This window comes from Anastrepha ludens, chromosome 6, assembly GCF_028408465.1.
Source record: "Anastrepha ludens isolate Willacy chromosome 6, idAnaLude1.1, whole genome shotgun sequence".
NCBI classification, from domain to species: Eukaryota; Metazoa; Arthropoda; class Insecta; order Diptera; family Tephritidae; genus Anastrepha; species Anastrepha ludens.
In genome coordinates, this window is record NC_071502.1 from 109,601,161 (window position 1) to 109,622,464 (window position 21,304).

Genomic DNA, 21,304 nt, shown 5'->3' on the forward strand with positions numbered 1-21,304 from the left:
ATATAACCCGCGTGCGCTTTAAGTTCAAGTAAGCCGCATTTCTTTACTCACTGGAAAAAATTTCATAAAAAGGTCAACTTTCGGTGACTTCAATACTAATTCTCTGGTTTCTCTTCAGTTGTTGAATAAATCTGTCACTTTTCACTAAAAACCCTACGTTAAGTCCAATCGTGCACTTTTCTACTCTTATTTCATATAGGGTGGAACCTCACCATTGCACCATCCCGCATTCACACATCATCTGGAAGTAGATCCCAGTGAGACCGTGCACTTATGGTTCTAAGTTGAATGGATAGGTGAGGTTAGGTTAGCCTGGTTGGCAATAAGCCACGCATAGACCTTGTGGTTCCTAGCGATACCAAATTAAATGAACATGAATACTGGAAGTAGACATCATGTAGGATGTCAGCGCTTTTGGCGAATGTAAACAGAGCTGCGAAGTCCGCTTTTGAGACGTCCTCCAGACCCTCAAAGTTGGATGGATATTTTCGTGGAAGAATATTACACCTGGATCTTAAATCTAGGCTTCCATATCATTGCTATACTTTCAAAGTGGAGATAACCACTAACAAGGAGGCACTCATTTGGCTGCTCATTAATGTTATATCCTTTAAGGAGCTAATAAGTGTATTCTTATAGGCAAATTGCAGTCAAAGCTCTTACAGTTGCATCTGAGAATCTCGTTACCTCAAGAAGCTACATGACTAACCAGTTGGCTGGGCAGACATATTAATACATGTTTTCTTCGTACAAAGAGGAAGTAAGGGTTCCTTTGGGTACTTGTGGTCTGCTTTTGGCTAGGTGGGCCTGAAGCCAGATTAGCAACCAATGCGCAAGTACACTAACATGCGTAGGTCCATGCCACGGTAGGTCCATTTGCCTCCACATATTGGAAAATTATTATAAAGAATGCTTATAAAGGTCAGAATGCCGTAACTCTCTATAAGGTGAGAATTAGCTTAAAATCGAGTTCCATCTACGATGTGGAAGATAATGAGGTGGAATTATCCCGGCATCAGGTATTTCTACTGTTTCCTTTGAGCCACCCCTGAAAAGCCATTAGTTCTGGATACTAATGGCCTGTGAAATTTTTCTATTATCTAAAATCCTCCATCGTTCAAATTTATCTTTATTCGCATACTCTTGCCCTTTCATACTCTTTCCCATTGCTTGTAGCACAATTCACAGCTCAACGTAGTCGTTTAAGAGCACCCGTCTCCTGTAGAGGACAATCATCTCACTTAATTTAACTTACTAAAGAGCAGCACTTTAATACATTTTTGAAGGGGTTAAAGCTTTTTAGTTTTTTAACGAACTGATCAAATAACATAAAAAATATAACTTTTCACACATTTTCGTTATTAATCATAAAAAATTGGCTGATTTGGCAACGAGTAAAACCACCTTTGTATGTAAAGGCGGTTTGGTTTATGACTGGCTTTGCCTATTTCAAGGTGCAATTTATGGTACTTCATATAAAGAATACGATGTGTACGAAATTGCCTTTAGATATGACAAATTTACTTTAACGAATGGAAATTCAAATATAAATTTAGTGCTGGTAGCCAACGTAGTTGTAGCTAAATTTGTTGGTGCTGACACTACCATTCGGAAGTGCACAGGTTCAAATCTCTTGACATGAAACCCTATTTGTGAGACACATTTGTTTCTAATAGTCATTTTTTCTAATGGCCACTCCTCTGTAGGCAATGGAAAACCTCCTTCGATTGTATTCCTGCCATAAAAAAGCTTCTCTTAAAAAACTAACTGCCATTCGAAGTCGGCTTAAAATTGTAGGTCCCTCATTTGTGGAAAAAGATCAAGGCGCACACCACAAATAGGAGAAGGAGCTTGACCAAACATGAAACAGCGATGTCAATGTCAGATGATGTTTCAGTGGTTTTAAAAAATTTTGAAAAATAATTCTTAAAATAATACATATACCTATTTTCCATTTTCTGAAGCTTCCGTTTTCATTCAAAAATAATCAATAAGTCGTTTGAGAGACAATGTAAATTTAAAATCGCAATATTTTGTTAACAAATCTGGTCTCGGAACCGTAATCTTTACATATTTCACAGTCATGCACTTGGGAGTAAAATAGCGCGGAATCTAAAGGTCTGTAATATTGCTTAAAAGTGCTTTAACCGAGAGGTAATTTCAAACCCAGCCCTTCAGGAAATAAAACAAAAAAAAAAAAAACTGAAAAACCCCCATTTGAAATATTTTAAAAAATATCGCCACTTTAATGATATTTGCATCCAGACTTATTTTTTTTATTATTACTTCATACCAAAATTGATTCAAAGTCATAATTTAAGACTCATTACAGTTGTCTACATTCTAACATAAACTCAACGAGAAATGAAGTCTTTAAAATAGCTTCAGGGGAATACTAAAACAATAGTCAAACAATCTGAGTCTTAATCCTAGGTTAAAATAAGAATTAAAGGTGATACTTAGCGTTATCGTGTGGATAACCTTAGGCAAGCGCCCGATTACATCTCCAAGTTTATCGATTTATACTACTTGGCTAGGCTTAAATTTCGCCCAAGGCCAGAATTCTTGAAAACATTGAGTCCCCACAAACAAACAAGCAGAAGATTAGGTGAAAAAACCGCAGTTTGCACTTAATATCCCTTCACCTTTAATATTTTGCCCTTCAGTGTCTTCAACATTTCCTCTTTTATGCGTTATTTAGGCGCTGCAGCCGCAGCTCACTGCGTAGCCGTTGGCCTTTAATAATATTATGTTATTTTCAGTATTATAAAAAATGCTTTAAGTGTATGCGGTAGCTAAAGCAGAAAACCAACGCTCGCTTGCTGATGGCTTGAAAGCCATAAAACCATAAAAATAAATAGAAAAAATATATAAAAAAAAAAATTAAAAAAATATTTATATTAGATAGGCCTGCACTGCCTGCGCTATCCGTGTGCTTTTGCACGTGCTTACATATTTGTTTTTGTTATTGAATGTCAACCACCAGCAATGTTGTAAACTAATATTGCAAATTGGTTTAAAACTACTGCGGTCGGCAATACGTATCACCTCGTCAAACAAAAGATGATACGCTAGCTTGTGGTCTTGCCAGCTATGGTACATTGTTGTCTATCTTTCTGTTCCGCCAGCCCACTCACACACACACCACCACCATATTTCATCGCTCCAAAAGTGTAGGGTAAATCGACACTGTAGCCCGTCATTCAAATAAATATACACAATTCAATTTTCACGCCCAACTGGTGGTAGTAGTCGTTCATTGCATGATGAGCAGGGCGGCTGCCTATCAGTCTGGCTAAGTATTGTGTAAAGTGAATCAGTCACATATTTACTGTCGCCCACTTTTGCGTCGCTGGTGTTAATTGTTATTTCCTTTTGTTATTGTTACATTTCGCATTTTGTGCCTTTATTGGCTCCATTTAAAAGATAAAGTGGAAATACGAATAACGCAAAAAGCAATCATGAAAAAAGTGTGCGTGTGCGCGTAAGGTGAGAAAATGGGGAATGACGGATTTCGCGGAATTGTGTCAAAGTGAATGATGTTTTTGACGAGTAAAATACACAGATGCGCACACCTCCCCATCTATAGAATAATAACGTGTGGGAGTCAGTGTGTGTGTGCACCTTTCACAGTGTGTAATCTAAGTGCTCCCACGCGTTCTCCTCACAGCGTGAAAATAATTCATTTGATCATTCACCTACGCCCTACCTAAAAACTGCGAAATAGCGTACGTGCGAAACTTGTTTCGTTATGCAGGTTGCCAGTTTTATCATTAACGCGAAAAATTTTAAGTATTTCCACTCAAAATTTACAGCTCATAAAAAGTTCAAAGTTTAATGCGCTGTAACAAATAGTTTTCTTATATAGTTGACAAAATGAGGAAAAATTAATAAAATAATTATATTTGTGGGGAAAATGCCTGTAGTTATCGTTAAGATATCGATAACAGTGCTCAAAAATATATCGATTATTTTTCAGATATATATGAAAATACCTGCTGCTTTTAGAAATATACCCATAATTATAAAAAAAATAACAATAAATATATATCAATAAATTTCAAAGTAATGTGGACATTTTTAACACACATTTCCAAGCGTATTAGAATCTCTAAAATGTGAAAATATGCAAATATGCAAATGGGGGAAATAAGTAGCATCGTATACGCTTGACAAACAAAAAAACTTTTATAAAAAAATACATTTACAGAAAAAAATCGAAAATTATTTTAATTAACGAAAGTGTTTTTTTTTTTTTTTTTTTTTTTTTTTATGGAGGTGGCAAAAAGCATTGAAAGCCGAAAAGTGTGAGACTTGTCTTTCGACTCACCCACTAAAAACCCCACCCCAGCTCCGTTTCCCTCCCGCGGGACGACCGTTAGGTAATACTTCACGGGAGGGGGAGCGGCCTATTGCCTCTTCATGAAAATCTGCGCTGATGTTAAGCACTTCGCAGTTTGGTATTTACTTATCCTTAAGTATTAATTCTGGGAGGGAAGCGGCCTATTGCCTCTACTTGAAAATCTGCGCTGCTGTTCAGCGTGACGCAGTTGGTGATTCCTAATACTAATATTATTAGGTACTACTTCACGGGAGGGGGTGTGGCCTATTGCCTCTACGTAAGAATCTGCGCTGTTGTTCATTGTGACGCAGCTTGGTAATTACTATCCTTGCCATGTTACTGACAGCGGACCAATGTTCTTCTGAGTCAAGCATGAAATCTACTAGGTTGCTAACCATTATTGGCTTCCCCACCCTATCACTTAATTCTACTCTTTCCAGCTCGAAACGGGGGCAAACAAAGAAAACATGTTCTGCATCTTCAACTAGACAATCGCAAAAGGTGCAGTACGGGTCATCTTCGTGCTTAAATCTATGCAGATAAGCTTTAAAGCATCCATGCCCACTAAGTACTTGGGTCAGGTAGAAATCTATCTGACCATGCTTTCGATTTATCCATCTTGTGATATTCGGGATCAATTGATATGTCCATCGTCCGTTCATGGAGTTCTTCCATTCCTCCTGCCAAGTACGGATGCTTCGCTCCCGTTCAGTCCTTCGGTTAGTCAGCTGTGGATCCGCTCGATGTTTTTTCATTTCGGCGAATTCTAGTGCAGTCAGCTTAACTGGTAGCATACCCGCGAGGACTAATACAGCATCTTCCGATACTGTGCGGAATGCACAGTACACCCTGAGGGCACATAACCGGTATACCGATTTAATGCCTTTCATGTATGTGCTGCAGTTAGTTGCTTCGACCCAGGCTGGTACCGCATATAGCAAGATAGATGATACCACACTGCGAAGCAACTTCCTAGAAGCCTGCTTAGGTCCTCTCGTATTCATCATAATACGTGTCAGTGCGGTTACAGCCTTCGCTGCTTTATCGCTGGCGTATGTTAGGTGCTGTTTAAAGCTCAACCTGTGGTCAATCATTACCCCAAGGTATTTGATGTACAACTTAGACTTTAGGGCGTGGTCACCTACTCTGAGATTTGCTGTTTCGACTATTTTCCTGCTACTGATGAGAACTGCCTCTGTTTTATGGTTTGCAAGGCTTAAACCACTATTGCGCAGCCAATCTTTTGTGATTTCGACCGCTTGGTTGCAAATCGCTTCGGCCTGGTTTAGGAATTTAGCAACGACTACGATTGCAATGTCATCAGCAAACCCTATGATTTGGGATCCTGGAGGTAGTTGGAGACGCAAAACTCCATCGTACATTATATTCCAGAGGAGTGGGCCCAACACTGACCCCTGTGGTACTCCTCCGGTTACTCTGTACCTTTTCATTCCTTCGTCGGTTTTGTATTGCAGCACTCTGTTAGTGAAGTAGCTTGCGACAATTTTCCAAATGTAGGCTGGGACTCGGAAATTCTCCAGCGCATTTAGGATTTTGCCCCAGTTTGCTGTATTAAATGCATTTTTTACATCTAACGTTGTGACTAGGCAATACTCTTTATCTCCGTAGAGCCAGCGAGAACCTTCAATCGCTTTGTGAGCAATGCGCTTAACCGCTATAACAGCATCTGTGGTAGAGCGTGTTTTACGGAAGCCATATTGGTGCGGCGATAACCCTCCGGCACTATCGATGGAAGATTCCAGGCGATTTACAATTAGCCTCTCTAATATTTTCCCTGCCGTGTCCAGTAAGCATAGTGGGCGGTAGCCTGAGGGATCTTCCGCCGGCTTAGACCCTTTTGGTATTAGCACTAGCTTTTGCAGTTTCCACTCTTTCGGGAATGTGCATTCTTCTAGGCAGGAGTTGTAAACATCCACAAAGATTTCTGGATGCTTTTGGATTGCCAACTTAAGAGCTTCATTCGGGATCGCACCGGGCCCGGGTGCCTTATTGCCTTTGATCTGTTTGCAGATGTGCAAAATTTCGTCCGCGTTGGCCAGGCACCGATTTCCATCGTCTTCCATACAGCTGGCAGCATTGGCTGCGATGCCTTGCTGTTGGGGGAACAATGTTTTGACCACGTTGCGCAGAATAACCGGGCACGTCGTGGGCAGCGGTTTGAAAGCTTTTGTTTTTTTCATCACCAGCTGGTATGCAAATCCCCATGGATTGCTGTCAGCATCCTCGCATAGTTTTTGAAAGCACTGGCGTTTGCTGCTCTTAATTGCGTTTTTTAGTCTTTTCCTTTTTTGTTTAAATAGAAGTCTGTTCCTTTCAAAGCTGGTCGTACCTCTCGACCGCTGATATGTTCTTCTTGCTCTATGGCATTCTTCGCGAGCTGCCGAGATTTCTTCCGTCCACCAGTAAACAGGCTCTCTGTGGTTTTTATTAGGCCTTGTTTTACTCATAGCAGCTCACTTTAGTGAGTTGCCTCATGACTTGGTTAGTTTTTTCAGCCGCATTTCCAGTAGGTGTAAAATTTGCCATCATTATCTCGAACACTTCCGGGTCCAAAGTTCCAACCCGGTACCTGACCTCGTGCGAGTTAGATGGCTTCGGCCTATCATGTTTGCCTATAACGCAAAGTATTGCAAAGTGATCGCTACCAGTGTAATACTGGCTAAGGGACCATCTCGTACTACTCACGAGGCTAGAGCTAATAAATGTCAGGTCGATTATTGACCCTTTCCCTGCTCTTTGGAATGTTTGCTGGTTCCCGGTATTCATAAGCGCTATGTCAAGCATAGCGAACGCTTCTAAAAGGGCTTTACCTCTAGGGGTGGTTCGAGGGCATCCCCAGTTCACTGCCCAAGCGTTAAAGTAGCCTGCTACAATGACCGGACTATGATCTTTAATGTCATGTGCAAGTTCTTCCAGTGCGTGTATGGCTTCCGCTAGGGTTAAGCTAGGTGGAAGATAACAGCTGTAAACAAACAGCTTACCAACACGGGCTCGTACATAGCCACGAGTTGCGTTTTTATTTGTCATTCGTGGCCTAATCATTCCACAATTCCATATAGCTGATTTGCCTGTTGTGTCGGATACCCATTTCCGTGTTTATAGGGTTCGCTGAGTATTGTAATATCTACATATTTTGTGCTCTCGTACAGACTGTTCGAGCAGGCTTTGAGCCTTCTCGCAGTGGTTTAAATTCAGTTGGAGAAACTTCATTTATGGCGCATTTCTTTGAGTGCTCTTTGATATAAAGGGCACTTGTTGCTAGTCATCGCGTGTGCGGTGTCGCTTATTTGTTTCTTTTTGCAAATTAAGCAACTTGCTGTTTGGGTGCAACTCTTCGCCTGGTGATCTTTACTGCCGTATTTAAAGCAGGACTTGGTGAAGTCGTCCGTACTTTTGCATCTCGCTGCGACATGCCCGTACTCCATGCACTTGAAGCACCTTTTCGGGTCAAGTTTTTCTCTAATACGGCAGATAACTAGGCCAATCCGTATTTTTCCTGCAGCTGTAAGCTTAGTGGCGATCTCTGGTGCAACTTTAAGGGTCGCCGTTTGCGTCCCACCATAAGCTTTTCGCAAGTTGGCAACTGCAGACAAAGGCACATTTAGTTCCTTGAATTGGCTAGTTATAGCTTCATGGACTTCGTCTTTCGTCGTGATTTCGTCGAGATCACGAACTTCGATTTGGCGTAGTTCAGTTAGTGTCCTTACTTCGACTACATCTCCTAAGGCAGCTTTAACTGCTTCGTTGATCTTCAGAGTGTTTGGATCAGATGATCGCTCAAGCACCAGTAGTAAGTCCCCTTTTGCAGTTTTCTTAACACCATATACTTTAGAGTTAAGCTCCTGTAAACATGGCTCTGTTTTCACACGTTTCAGAATGTCAGCGTATGAGACATTGCCAACGCTTTTCACAACGATCGCGTCTTTACGGGGCGGTCTCTGTCGCCTGCGATTTTCCCTCGTGTTGCCTTCGTCTCTTTGTTTCCCGTCTATTTTTGGACTTTTATTGTTGTTTTCTTTACGGTTTTTCTTGTTTATTACCGTGTTCCATCCTTCGGAGCTTGTTTGCTCTTTTGTTGATACCGGCGTTGCCTTCAGTGTTCCAACGCGGTCACTTTTGCTCTTTTTTGCCGGGCTTTTCCGTGCAGCGACTGTTTCTATACACCTCTTTGGCGTACCATCCGTGACGCGCTTTATGAGAGGCGATGTTTGCGTGCATTCATTTTTTGCTTCGAGTACAACACTTTTGGTCCCTTTTAACATCCTTATTCTGGAAGTCAGAATCGACCTTTCTAACTTCTTATGGAGCTCAGAAATGCTCGAAACCAGATCACGCATTGGCTGGTTAATATTACGCTTCGGGAGTTCCATCATCTCCGTTAGCTCTTTAATTAGCACTGATACTGCGGTTGAGCTCTTCTGTTGTTGGCTCCTTTGCGACACTGCTGTACTGCATGCATGGTGACGCAGATCGGGTTCTTCCAATCAACGGAGGCGAATGGGCCAGTCTCGAGCTCCTTTGAAAGGGGTTTTTAACCAGCTCCCCGCTGCTGTTACTGCCGTCTGCAGTCTCTTTTGGCAGATCCAATGATGGATTAATTGCTGCTATTTTCACTTCTTCTAGGGTGTTTGTATTGTGTTTGCTTGTATTCATATTTTTTGGACCCCAACTCGTAAGCCGTTATCCCTATCCCGGTGCGTAGTCACTTATTCATAATTCCATGGTTATCTTTGCAAGCAGGGAGGCCATGCGAGGGTTGACGAAGGCTCCTTATGAGAGCCCAAGTTCAGAGCCGAATCAGTGCTAACTAGGAATGTTACATCTAGACCTACGCCGACACTTAATGGCGACGGGATATGGAGCGTTCTTAGAGATTTGCCATAGTTTTAACGGGGTGGGGGCGGCTGCACCATTAACCTGAATGCCATTTCAGCTAGATTTCACTCTGCTTACTAAAGAAACAGAATAGTGCAGCCGTCAGCTCGTGGCAGTATGTTCCAAACCTTTTCCAGTATATCGTAATTAAGACCTTACTGGGCTCGGTCTTAATGTAGATCTTATTAAATTAGCAGCCGCCCCTAACATGGGGGACAGACGCTGACCAGGGAGCCGCCCAATATGAGTCAGTCGCTTCTGGATTTTTGTAGGGGGACACTTATTTTATTAAGGCGGTGTCGTTCGCCTTTGTCACAGAAACCTCTTCGGATTAGCTAGCTTTTAGACCGCTTCCTCCGTTTCTGTCGCTCATTGTCGGGGGCTGCTTATTTGTTAGAACTTATTCGCAACTAACCTGCTACTACAGGCCGTCCGGCTATCCGCAACCTGCCGACCCCCACGGTAGCTTAGAGCCCAGCTTAGTCGCCCGATCCCTGGGGAGCGCGACCTCCATACATATGTATCTACGTGATTAACGAAAGTGTAGACATATTTGAATGGGTATCTTCGGCGGCCGCCGTAGCCGAATGGGTTGGTGCGTGAGTACCATTCGGAATTCGCAGAGAGAACGTAGGTTCAAATCTCGGTTAAACACCAAAATTAAGAAAAAGTTTTTTTCTAATAGGGGTCGCCCCTCGGCAGGCAATGGCGAACCTCCGAGTGTATTTCTGCCATGAAAAAGCTCCTCATAAAAATATCTGCCGTTCGGAGTCGACTTGAAACTGTAGGTCCCTCCATTTGTGGACCAACAACAAGACGCACACCACAAATACGGGGAGGAGCTCAGCCAAACACCCAAAAAGGGTTTACGCGCCACATATAGATATATCTTCCAAAGCATTTGAGTACCTGGAAGTTTCAAGAGCGCAAATAGGTAAAGAGTGGATATAAGCCAGTGGAAAAATAGAAATAGATACTAAGTATTTTTGTTTGTTGTTCCTTGTTCACTCCACTCAGGGGCATAGGACCTCAACAAGACTTGTCTTGCGTAGGTTTCGTTAATCTATTTTGCTTTCTGGCAGAGTAGGTGATAAGCCTGCCGCTACCAGTCCTAAACAGTAGGAATGTCCACCTGTCGTTGCTTAGGAAAAATGCCTTCTAACTGTTTAGAGCGCCATCCGTGTTTCACAGTTCTCTGGCAGAAGAATCACACATATGGTTGAGGACTTCGCTAAATTTGGTGTATCTGCGCTATTACCTCGATTGCCCGCTTCCTCTTGCTGGCGCCACTGATGCAATGTGTAACTGTGTATGTTTCTTTGTTTTTTGATTGGATAATGTTTTTGGGGTTGAGGAATGAATTTTGTTTTTGTTTTAGAAACTAAGAGAGTAGGCAAGTTTGCAAAAGTGCGAGGACCGTGCTTTATGTGGAATTCGAACCCACACCCTCTGGAATAGCAGGCCAGTGAACTTACGCTAGACTAACTAGGCCGCCAATATTATACTATATTATACATATTATACGAGTACTAAGCATATAAATGATTTAAAAATAAATATTGGAATTGTATAAATCGATATGCCGACATTTCTTACAGAAATTTGAGGGCCAAATATTACAACACAGTAACAGAACAAAACAAACGAAAACTTGATCCTGAAACCTGATCTTCTGAAGAAACAACAGTTGGAACATTCGCGTATGAAACTGCCATAGCCACAATTAGCACCCACTCCTATGTAGCCTCCCAACAGCTCTAGAAAGAACTTGAAAAAATAACACTGGTTTCATTGAAAGAGTGGCGCATTAAGCCAAACAAAGCAAAATCTTCGCAAGTCACTTTTACACTAAATCGAAAAACTTGCTTGCCCGTTGAGCTCGCCATAAACAGGGCACAACTCCTAGCTATTTATGCCAGTCCGGAGAAAGTCCCTTGTGTATGGCAGAACACGAGCACAAATCCCAAGTAATTAAAAGTTTTCATTTTCCTGGGACTTGTTGCTAATGTGTGGCGCAGTTTGGGGATTTTCTCATTTTTTTACTGACCGTCGTCGAGGAAAGTGTAAGCGGAATAAATATAAATATTAATAAAAATTTTAGAAGAGTTTATAGTGTTTCAATGAGCCATCATTATGGCAAATAAAAAGTGAATCATTCAAAACACGTTTTTTCTTTTTCTCGTTTTTTTTTCTTAATGCACATATAAATAACTGTAAGAGCAATCGCGTCATCCGGTTTTTTTTCGCATATTAACAGTACGTTGTTATCACCGAATTTGATGGCTTATGGATTTGTGTACAGTGTGTGAGCTACGGACTAGGCACAAATCGTTGGGAATTGTGCCCTGTTTACGTCCAGCTCTAAGCTTAAGGAGGTCTCTTGTCACTCGTCTTCAAAAAATAGATTTTTTTACCGCAATCGATAGATATGTTATAGGAAAATATGCCCTCAAAATTTTATAGCAGAATTCAAAGTGATTTCGGAGTTACAGGGCTGTGTACCGTCCTTCGTGTGAATATACTGTCTATCTTCTGAAAACTTTGAAACACGTTTTCTCAAAACCATATCTTTGAAAATGGCGTGTAAGTTATCGTTTCAAACGATGAAAGTTATCGTTTCAAACCAATAATCTATATAAAGATAATTAAAATGCGCAACTAACTAACTAACAAAATACAAAAAAAATTAATTTTTAGTGTTATTTAACACCTTTTTTGAAAAAAAAATAGTTTTCAATAATTAATTGTGGTTCATTCATATTTTTGTACAAGAGTAGTCTATTATATGCGGGAAAACCTTCTGAATAAGACAATATTTTCCTTTTGTGTTTCAGGTGAAAACTACGACCGCAATCTTACACGCCGTTTTCCTAGCGCGCAACGAGAAGCTGCGCGAGATCCCTCATATGTCCGCCATTTTGTTTTTTTTATTTATGTTAAACAATTGTTTAATACTCTTCAAACATGCCTTCAAATAAATGCAAAAGATTATTCCTGTGTGTCGCTTTTTTCGCCTCGAAAAAAAAATTGAGAAAAACACCTTTTTTTGAAGTCACTGATAAGAGTTCCTTAATAATATTTATTATCATCCCCCAAACTAACGTCACAAAATATCTCGGCAGGCGTCTCGACAGCAAACTTATATGGAAAACCTATATTTTCACCAACGAAAGGCTCTGGGAATATAACTCAGAAACCTGTATTTGTTACTACATCGAAATCTCAAGTTTTCCTTGAAAGTAAGCTATCACTTTACTCAGCTATCTTGGCACCAATATGGACATATGGCATTCAACTTTAGGGCACCGCAGCTAACTTAAACATTGAAACACTGCAAAGATTCCAAAATCCTCAGAATTACCTCAAACGCCCGTTATTATATCACAAATGCGCAAATTAATCGTGATCTGAAATTATCCACAATAATTGAAGAAATAAGAAATAATGCCACACAGCACTCGACCACAATCGCACGCAAACCCTCTTGTCACAGATATATTTGCAAATCCCATAACCTTCACCAGACTCAAGAGAAGATCTACAAAAGACTTCATATCATAATAAATAAGTCTATATTATTATTTTTCATAACTTACGTAAATGGTTGCACTACTAATTCTTTAGAACGCTGTAGGCATTTATACATATTTATTTTCTTGATAGACATCAGAAGAACTGCATTTTTAAATGCAAATTACATTTAAAGTCTGTGTCGGAAAATATAACCGTTTTTTTCATATAAGTTCAAAATATATTTCGTTCTGCTTTTTGCTGCATAATAGTCCCACTCAAGGGCTACGACGCCAGTGCTAACTAGGTTAGTATCTTTCGAAACTTTCCCGTAAACGCAACCAAACAAAAATGAGTGAGAAGTACATGAAGCGTTTCGAGGCGGTATTTTTATGCACGCATTCGAAAGGGCCGAAATTATCTTACGCCGCGGCTGCAAAAGTAATTAAAAAATCAAAAAAATTTGTTGTGATGTGGAATCAGCGGTATAATTTCTACAAAAATGTTGATGCCTTGAAGTGGGTGACGCCAAAAAAGCAGGATAAAGTGATCGTGCAACATTTTATCCGGACCCTTCTTTGTGACTACGCCAAACATGATCAGTTCTTGCTAAAAAGGGAATAGATGTGACTATCAACACCATCGAACGTAGTCTGAAGGAGGCGAACTTATCCTACCGTCCCACATCATCAAAACCACTGCTCACAGAAAAACACATTGAGAAACAACAAAACAAGAAAATGTCGTCACAGTATTAGATTGGCCTTCCCAGTCCCCAGACGTCAACTCCATTGAAAATGTGTGGAGAACTATGAACAAGCATCTTGCCGGAAGGCCAGTCCATGATTTAAAGCAATTCGTGCATCAAATTCGCAAAATCTAGTCCTGTTTGTTGACGAGCTACGCAGAAAAGCTGGTTCAAAGCATGAAGAAGATGACAGGCTATACTCAACAACGATGAAGACTACACGGCTTATTGAGTAATTGCGACTCATAGTTTTATACATACTTTCAAGTGAAAAAAAAATTAAATATTGTATATATCTTTTATACTTCATGAATAACCGGGGTTCCTTTTTTCTGACACAGACTGTATGCCGGATATCATACTCAAAAAATAAATGCCATGAAACTATCTAACAGATTACAATATAAACCACTCCTCATGTGAATGACCAAAGAAATGTGAAACTTTGAAGTCACTCAAATTCCTCATCAGATTTGTTCAAGAGTTATTCAGCGATTATTCAATCATATTGGCCATAGATATTGGTAAAGGATATGGACGCGGTGTGCTGGGTGAAAGAGTAAGAGACGAATGTGCGAGTAAAGTATCTGAGAGAGAACTTGAGGAATCCAGTCCAATGATACGAGCTCCGCTAGTTTTGCTATTATTGCAAGTTTGGGAAAAGCCTGGACCAACTAAAAGGGCTCTCAATAAGAAGTCTGGTTTTCAATAGGAACAAAATCTAATATCCTCACAATTTTGACACTTGATTTTTTTACCTAAGAACATTAGTGGCTTTAGCAGTTATTGAAATGAAATCAATTTCGTTCGAAAATTACACTTTGGTAATAAAATCTTTTGTGAAAATGTTAGTTTAGTTACATTCGTTGGTTTTTGTGAAAAAATAAATTCAGTCGAAATCTATTTGCATTTGTCTGGTTCGCCAACAAGCGAAATTTCCGCATCAAGTGCGATTTATTGAGAAGCCTTTGAAGAATACAGAATTAGCTGTGACTCTCAAAAACTTATGTCATTGGATAGCCCGCCATTAGGCGGTCAATGCTGGAGCCTTATTTAGAAGTTTTCGTAGGAGCTGTAGGAGGAAGGCAAAGTCCACTCAAGCTATCCTGTGGGAATGACGAAAATTTCAATGAAAATTTCCTGTGCAATCAAATTTCAGAAGATTGGGTGAGTTTAGCTCTTGCTGCACATATACACAAATATCTTTTTTTACATTCCTTCTTCTCCCCACAAGCTGCCCAAAAATCATTTATATATGTCATTTATGCTATTTGTAGGTACCTTTATTTCAAAATTAAAAACATTCCACTCAGCGAAACATATAAGTACGCCCACAAAACCTCTAGTCATTACAGTCTACTAATAGGCAAGTGCACATTGTGGTATACGTGTGTGTGTGTGTATGTGCCTGTACAAATAATGCTAAAGGCACTAAAAACTACCTGGTAGTGAATAACAGAACGGTGGTAAATATCCTTGTGCAATTTTTCGATGTACATATCGTGCAGTTGAGTGTGTGGGTGGATTGGGAAATAGAAAAACAAAAATCGATGTTCATGTGAAATATTGGGCAAGCGAGCAAAGCTATAGAGCATTTCAGGGAATCCAAAACAAGAACAAAAAAAACGCAAAACAGAAAATTGGTAAAGACCCACAATGGTAGTGATGAAGGGCGACGACAAAACACGGCAAAAAAGCGAACATACGGGAAATAGTAATCGATATTAGGAATTTACGAAACAAAACACAGAAATAGATATGGAGGCGGCACATGTGTAGTTATTTGTATGTATAGTATGTGTGTGTGAAGCTAAACAATAGAAGCAATGAATGTGAAAAAATTAGTGCCTTCACGAACTGAGCTTGCAATTCAGAGCACAGTGGAATGCTTAAAATATATCGATACATAAAAGTGTAAGTTTTTTATGTTTTTGAAATTTTCTCAGCGTTTTAAGTCCTGTATATTTTGAGTATCGTACAAGCCGGGTTATTGGAAGTAAGTGTTGCTTAGCAATATCGCTATATTAAAATATTGATTTTTCGTAGAGTTATCGATTACGATATGTTTAATCGAAAATTGTGTGAAATAACGTAATATTCGTATACACATAAATGCTTATTGAAATTTTTTTTCTAGTACATAAATAGTTTTCCAATCCTTGCGGATATCTACTATATGGTACAAAGTTCATACAAAAAGTTATTAGACCTCACTAAAATATGTAAATATATTAAAATTTCGATTTTTGTAGAATTGTCAACATCTCTATTTCACATCCTTAGCATCTCGATTATCACTTAGATTATGCTCTTACCCCAAAGTAATGGGTGCAGTAAAAATCTTACGATATATATTATTATATAAGAATATGGATATTATTACAAATTTTCGGAATCGATTATTTTTATCAAACATTGAATGCGAATTACGCCAAAATTACAAGTTTAGTCATAGTAGATGTATACCAATATACCAAAATATCGATTTCTTTCAAGAATTATCGAAATGAATATATTGAATCCTGTATCAGACAGTAGCAGAATTCATTAAGGCACATCGATATTTTTCGTCTTAGTTATTTGAAATAAAGCAAAATCTACTCTGGCACCAGAATTTCGTTGAATTTATAAGAATATTCTGATAAACGGAAATATCCATATATGTTTATGAATTATTCATATTCGTGTTCAAATAAATGCACACCTGAAATATAACGAATGTCACTATTCCCTTACTAGAAATTAGCGATTCATTAAAATATATCGCTATGGCAAAATATCGATAATTTGCATAAAATAATCGATATTTATAATATTGTCTCAAAAATGTCAAATACTTAGCGCGCATATTTAATTTTGTCTATGTGTAGATATTTTTTTTAAACTATCAATGGGAAATAAAAGCAAATAATTTCTAATGTATCAGGCAGCATCGAGCATCATATTTTACCTGTAAGATGTCCATTTGAAGCTACAATCTGTGTCAAAAGAAAGGAACCGCGATTATTCATAAAGTACAGGGTGGCGCACGAATCGTGCTACAAAAACAAAACTTAATAACTTTTTTTCTGTGTGAGTAATCGGCTTTTTTTTTATTTTGCAGATTAGTATTTAGATTTACAAAAAATGGAGGCTTGGGATACCGAAAAGAGGATTTGGATAGTGCAGCGGTACCATGCTTTGCAGTCCATCATTTCCGTCCAAAGGGAATTTAGGCGGATAGTTCATGATGACTTAAACTTGTTTCCGTACAAAGTTCAAATCACAAGCAAATTAAACCCTCTGGATTTGCCTATTCGCCTGGAATTTTGCCAAAAAATTATTGAAATGGACGAAGAAGACAACAACTTCATAAATTGCTTGTTTATGTCTGATGAGGCCCATTTTGATCTAAACGGCAATGTAAACAAGCAAAATTGCCGTATATGGAGTCAATCAAATCCGCAAATGCTCCATGAGATGGAACTGCACCCAGAACGAGTCACAGTGTGGTGCGCAGTTTCATCAAGGTGCATTGTCGGGCCATACTTCTTCGAAGAAAACGGTGTAACAGCGACTGTAAATGGGGACCGTTATTTAAACATGTTGAAGGAGTTTTTTTATCCAGAACTGCGGCGAAGACGTATCCCTTTTAACAGCATTTGGTTCCAGCAAGATGGAGCAACTGCACATATAGCCAGACCGGTTATGGAGGAGCTCCAACGAAAATTTAGAAATAAATTGATATCCAGAAATTCCACTTTCCGCTGGCCCCCAAGGTCACCTGACCTCACTGCACCAGATTTTTTTTTATGGGCTTATCTCAAGCAAGAGGTGTATAAAGCAAAACCAAGTAATTTGACTGAATTGAAGCAGTCCATCACAACAATAATTGAGGCGATCCCGACTTCAACCCTTCAGTGCGCAATGAACAATTTTCTCATCAGGTGTCGCATATGCGTGAATGAGCATGGAGGTCATTTACGTTCTATTATTTTCAAAACTAATTAGTTACATAAAATAAAATTGAATTATCTATACAATAAAAAAACAAAAAGTTAAATACATTGATTAGAAAAAAAGTTATTACGTTTTGTTTTTGTAGCACGATTCGTGCGCCACCCTGTATAAAAGATATATATTATATTTAAAATTTTTTTAATTGAAGTAAGTACGAAACTACTAGTCGCAATTCCTCAATAAGCCCGTGTAGTCTTCATTGTTGTCGAGCATAGCCTGTCATCTTCTTCATGCTTTGAGCCAGCTTTTCTGCGTAGCTCGTCGACAAACAGGACCAGATTTTGCGAACTTGATGCACGAATTGCTTTAAATCATGGATTGGCCTTCCGGCAAGATGAGTTTTCATAGTTATCTACACATTTTCAATGGGGTTGACGTCTGGGGACTGGGAAGGCCAGTTCAATACTGTGACGTAATTTTCTTGTTTTGTTGTTTCTCAATGTGTTTTTCTGAGAGCAGTGGTTTTGATGATGTGGGACGGTAGGATATGTTCGCCTCCTTCAATCGACGTTCGATGGTGTTGATACTCACATCTCTTTCCTTTTTAGCAAGAACTGATCGTGCTTGGCGTAGTCACAAAGAAGGGTCCGGATAAAATGTTGCACGATCACTTTATCCTGCTCTTTTGGCGTCACCCACTTCAAGTCGCGCTCGGAAAAGTCATCAACATTTTTGTAGAAATTATACCGCTGATTCCACATCACAACAATTTTTTTTGATTTTTTAATTACTTTTGCAGCCGCGGCGTAAGATAATTTCGGCCCTTTCGAATGCGTGCATAAAAATACCGCCTCGAAACGCTTCATGGACTTCTCACTCATTTTTGTTTGGTTGCGTTTACGGGAAAGTTTCGAAAGATACTAACCTAGTTAGCACTGGCGTCGTAGACCTTGAGTGAGACTATTATGCAGCACGAAATATATTTTGAAGTTACAATAAAAAAAGCGGATATTTTCTTTTAACACAGACTGTATGTCCGCCGCGACTACGAGTTAAATGATCCAACCAAACAATCCAGTCTTTGACTACTTTTTCCAAAAAATCTGGTTGTATAACGGCTTGAATATTGGCTCGCAATGCTTCAAGAGTTGCTGATTTGGTGGTATGAACCAATGATTTAACACAAGGAGTAACTCAAATGCGTTAAAACGTTCGCCCAGTGGGACCAGTGAACAGAACCACTTCTGAAAAAAAAGTTTACACAAAAATTGACTTTATAAAACTTCGATTGTTGAGCCTACTGTAGGGCAAGTTGTGCTATCTCATTGGAAACAAATGTCGTCAATGTTTAGCTGATAAATTTTGGAAACAATAATTCAATCAGGAAGGCTCAATAGAGCTCGCCATTCAGCTCGCGTAACAGCAGCTTCTTCATCATTTCGAAACAAATAAGGATCGAACTTTGGGAACAGATTTTTTTGTTTCAAAGTAAATTTCCACAATTTGGAAGCGTTGTTCGGACATTAGGCGATTAATGTTGAGTTGACAAAACTTATTGAACGGGAATATCAACACAATACGGCATTTTCAGCTATCAAGCCATAATTATCGATATCGATAGTTCTCATGCAACTTAAAAAACAGCCGATATTAGACTCTTTGATTAGACATTCGGCATTAGGCAGCATTTGGTGGCATACTGAATTGAACGCTGGCAACTAAATCACTGATTACTGCAAGAAGCATAGATTCTACATGCTTCAAAATAAACCGTTATCTTCATACTTACACCCGTAAGCACTCATGGACACGTGACTCCATTATTTCTGAGGTAATTTCGTGCATCTAAAACAACTGCGCTAACCCTGAAAATATTCGCGATACTTGCTTATGGAAAAAAAGAGTAAGAGACCTCTGGAATGAACTTGAAAGAAATCAAGCTCACATATATTTCAGTCTTTAGTCAATAATAAAAGTTACAGGAAGTCCATCTATTCTATTCTCGTTTCACTCTCATTTCTCCTTTCAATTTGTGTTTCTCAAAACCGCAAATAAAAAACGCGACATACCTGCACTGCATATGCACACACATACGTACATATGCCACCAGATGTTTGTGTTAATGACAGCGGGAGGCATCTTTTATGCTGTCACGAATGTTTGTTATTTAGCCGCATAGCCACCTAGCAGCGAATAGCCGATAAATGACATAGAAACCAAACAAATTTGAAGTGGCGTGCAACACAATAAAGCCATAGAAAGTAATATGCACCGAGTTGAGAATGCAAAGCAAATAATTCACATATCTACATACATGCATACATATAATACAAAAATACGATGCAAAATAAATAGGCAACACCACAGTCAGTCTAATAGTTCTGGTAATTGAAGCACTTGACCCTGCGGTGAAATAACAGGTGCGAGGCCTATTACCTGTTTGATAGGGAAGCCAAGCAAGTAGTGAAATTTTGCTCTGCAGTAGAAAGTGTGAACGAAAACAGACAATGCGATAGATGAATGCCACAGTGAATACCTACATGGTGGCAAAATAATGGCAAAAGATAATATAAGTAATATAAAGTTTGGAAGAAATGACTCTGGTGAAAGTACAATATCTAAAAACAAAAATGCAAGTAAATGGCTAAGGTGGCAGAAAAGTTGGAAGAAAAGACTTTCGGCTAATCCTCGGTATTATTACAGAACATAATCCATGGGGTCAACATATGAATACCATTGGAATCATTGAGGACCCGATTTGCCTGTCTTGCCTAGAGAAAACGGATTACTTTGAGCATTCCCTCTGTGAGTATTCTGCATTTGCTGGAGCAAGGCTGCGCTAAATTTCGTTGTAAAAACCTGGAGGATATTTTCAGATTATCCAAAGAATTTGGAAAATTTTCACAGGTCTTGCTACGTCTTTTGCTCTGTTCTATCCTGTCTTTTTTCTTCTGTTAATTCTCTCCTTTCCTCCTTGATTATCTATCCTTTCACCACAACTTTAAAAACAATGGGCTTCTTAGCCTACGTGTTTTAGAAAATACCAAATTTATCGGTGCTTCTTGTCTTAATTTTCGAATGGCCAAGGTTATGACTGAAATTTTGGTTGCAATTAGTCCTACGTATTTCGCCGTACGCATAATCTACATGAGGGATGCAGTCAGCATAGCAGAGCTGTATGAGCTTTACGATGACATAGACATAGCGCAGCGAATAAAGATCCAGCGGCTACGTTGGCTGGGTCAAGTCGTCCGAATGGATACAAACGCTCCGGCTTTGAAAGTATTCGATGCGGTTCCAGCTGGTGGTAGCAGAGGAAGAGGAAGGCCTCCTCTGCGTTGGAAAGATCAGGTGGAGAAGGACTGGGTTTCACTTCGTGTGTCCAACTGGCGCCGGTTAGGACGAGAAAGAAACGACTGGCGCGCTTTGTTAAACTCAGCCAAAATCGCGTAAGCGGTTATAGCGCTAATTAAGAAGAAGAAGAGGTCAACTATTTTTTGGCTTTATAATCTGCTATAAACCTAGTCCAAAAATTCCAATATAGCTTTCATCACTCCACTGAAATTCAGTTTTTAAATTACAAATATTACAAAACTTCATTTATTAGCACTCAAATTCCTTCCGGTTTTCTTCAAGAAGTTTTTATTATTTACGAAATATTGAGACAGAAGTGGTTTGCGGTTTGACCAGATATTATTTATTAATGAGAAAAAGCAGCACTCACAACAAAAAGAGTTCCCCTAAATATTAACACCCATTTGTAATTTTACTTACAATAGGATAGAGGACTTCAAGCGTAGTCCTACCATTACCGAAAGCGATGCGTGTAGTAGATTTCCTTCTGAGACTACCTTACTTACTTACTTAGC

General features: G+C 39.3%; 1 protein-coding gene across 1 annotated transcript in view; it reads left to right on the forward strand.

Moving 5' to 3' along the window:
- LOC128866787 (protein kinase C, brain isozyme-like) overlaps window positions 1-21,304 on the forward strand; it is a 97,360-nt gene that overhangs the window by 10,518 nt on the left and 65,538 nt on the right. The gene's annotated exons all lie outside the window — the stretch shown is intronic.